Source organism: Parasteatoda tepidariorum, chromosome 3, assembly GCF_043381705.1.
Source record: "Parasteatoda tepidariorum isolate YZ-2023 chromosome 3, CAS_Ptep_4.0, whole genome shotgun sequence".
Taxonomy (NCBI): domain Eukaryota; kingdom Metazoa; phylum Arthropoda; class Arachnida; order Araneae; family Theridiidae; genus Parasteatoda; species Parasteatoda tepidariorum.
Window position 1 is genome coordinate 60,720,964 of NC_092206.1, and position 2,447 is coordinate 60,723,410.

General features: G+C 29.8%; 1 protein-coding gene across 1 annotated transcript in view; it reads right to left on the minus strand.

The window, feature by feature from the left end:
* LOC107447762 (transmembrane protein 145-like) overlaps nucleotides 1–2,447 on the minus strand; it is a 31,235-nt gene that overhangs the window by 19,097 nt on the left and 9,691 nt on the right. The gene's annotated exons all lie outside the window — the stretch shown is intronic.

Consider the following 2,447-nt stretch of genomic DNA (forward strand, 5'->3'; position numbering starts at 1 on the left):
ACATCTTTAAGTTAAACTAACTATTTATTGAGTATACTACAAAAAGAAACAAAATGGAACGACGATCGTAATATATATAAAAACAATAAAGAGCACGGGCTTCATAGGTGAAAGTTAAATTAGTAGTGCTGATGTGTTCCCAGATTTCCTAAATATGTAAATACCAATGTTTTTTTTTCTTTCCTATTAACACATCTACATCAATAGACTTTTTAATCATTTACCTATTTTTAATCATTTACCTATTTTTTTGTATCTCTGGATATGACTATATCCAGAGATACATCCAATTATGCAACCCATTCATTTTAATAATAATACATAAATAACGTTACTTTACACGCACCAATACAAATAATATTTAATTTAACTGTTACACGCCACTACTTGTTTTTTTTTTTTTTTTTTTTTTTTTTTTTTTTTTTTTTTTTTTTTTTTTTTNTTTTTGTTTCTTCAATTATTTGCAAACCTAGTTTCGCATTTTTAAAAGAAGTCATATAAACATGAATAACTACTTCAAACTTTTTAATATTTTTTCCGACTTATGGAGCTTCAATTATGACACAATTTCTCTTAATTTATCTAAAAATTGTTTTGCTTTCTTACTTACCAAACGTCATGAAAATCTATACATAATAATAAACGCGGCTGTGTGTGTGTCTGTAATCACAATATATCGCCCCAGAAGCCTCGCCCAGGCACGAAACTCTGCACAAAATTGTGTTTTGACATAATGAAGAAGTATTTTTTTTTCTTTTTCAAAAATTTGGATTAGTTTTTTAGTTATCAGTCATTTTGTAAGAAAACCTGGGTAGACTATACTTGAGGGTGCCCCCGTGCGAAAACGATAATTTTTGTAGCAATATAACAATAGATACCATAAAAAATTATATAGAAATTGATACCATAAAAAATTAATTCGTTTTCGTGTTCTTTTCATGTTTCATTTAGCATTTTAGTTTTTTTTCTTAAGCGTTGTATATAATATATAAAATAGGAATTTAATTGTTTTTGAAGGAACGATCACACTTATCTTGGATTTCTTTGGTTTTTCTATTTTTTATTTTAACCGTTTTTATTAAATGTAATTAGTTATTTTCAGAAAGTTTCAGTTTGCAGGTAAGCACTTAGATTTTAATATTGAAGTTTCATGATTTTGCTTTCATAGTAATTGTTGTTCTAAAGTATTCGTTGACTTCTTAAAAACACAATTACTGACATGGCAGAACCGCCTTCCAAAAAACTTTGTATTTTTTCAAGGAAAAAGATGTTAAGAGATTCTCAAAGAAGAAGGGCCCAAGAAACGTCTGTGGAATGTCAAAGAAGGATGGAACATGACCGAATTTCGACAAGCAATTCTAGAGCCCAAGAAGTATCAGAGAAACGTCAAAGAAGATTGGAAGAAGTTTTCAGCTATTGGCCAATGATGATTTCGAAAGCAACTTTTGTATGCTTTTACAATTTCTGAGGCCTTTTTTTAAAAAAAAACAAGTCTCCACCTGATAGTTATATTATAGGTTAGGTTACCATAGGCCTTAGATTACCATAGCAAAGTTACATCTTCAAACATCCTCAAGAGCTATAACACATCTGCAGCAGAACTGGATATGAAGACAAAATTGCAGAACAGGAACACTTTAATTGTCCACTAATCTTCAGATTTCCTGCTATGTTTTAAAAAACTTTACTTGTGAAAACCTTTAGCGTGGCGGACAGCTGGCCGCTTTTGGCGGCTAGTATTACATAAACAGGAAAGACGACTGCCAAAATAGAAATTTTAAAATATTTCTTTTAAAAAAATTTTTCTCTGGATTTAAAAGAATTTTCTCTGCGTTTAAATTACTATTATTACTATTTAAAAAGAAATCAATGATATTACCCTCGGAACTATGTAGTTTCAACCTAAGTATATATAATTATGAAGGAAAAAAAAATTGGAAGAATATAAAACTCTATTATCTTGGTTAAAATTATGCAACAACACTTACAAAAGAATTCTCAACACCCTTTCACCTATGCGAGATCAAATATCTGTGCATACCACTATTCAAAATACGCAGGGTGTTCCGTAAACACCATCCTTAATAAATATTTTTAGAATCATTATCAAAAATGAAGTAAAAAAAATATGTACATTTGGGGTCACAAATTAATACTTAAACGAGGAAGAAACAAAAAGGCGAAATCCTTCGATTCACTAATTAGGAAGCTGGAAAGCCAGTTTGAAAAGATCAGAAACTGTCTCCTTTCAGGTGGAAACTAAATTGAAAGTCATATGGGGATCACCTTCATGTTTTACCCGGCTTTTAAACTGATTTTAATATTTTTTCATTCCACCTGCCTCATTAATAATTCGAGATATTTCGATCTCATTTTCTCTTTGGTCTATATATATATATATATATATACAGGGTGGTCCCAAATTCATGGTACAAACTTTAATGGTA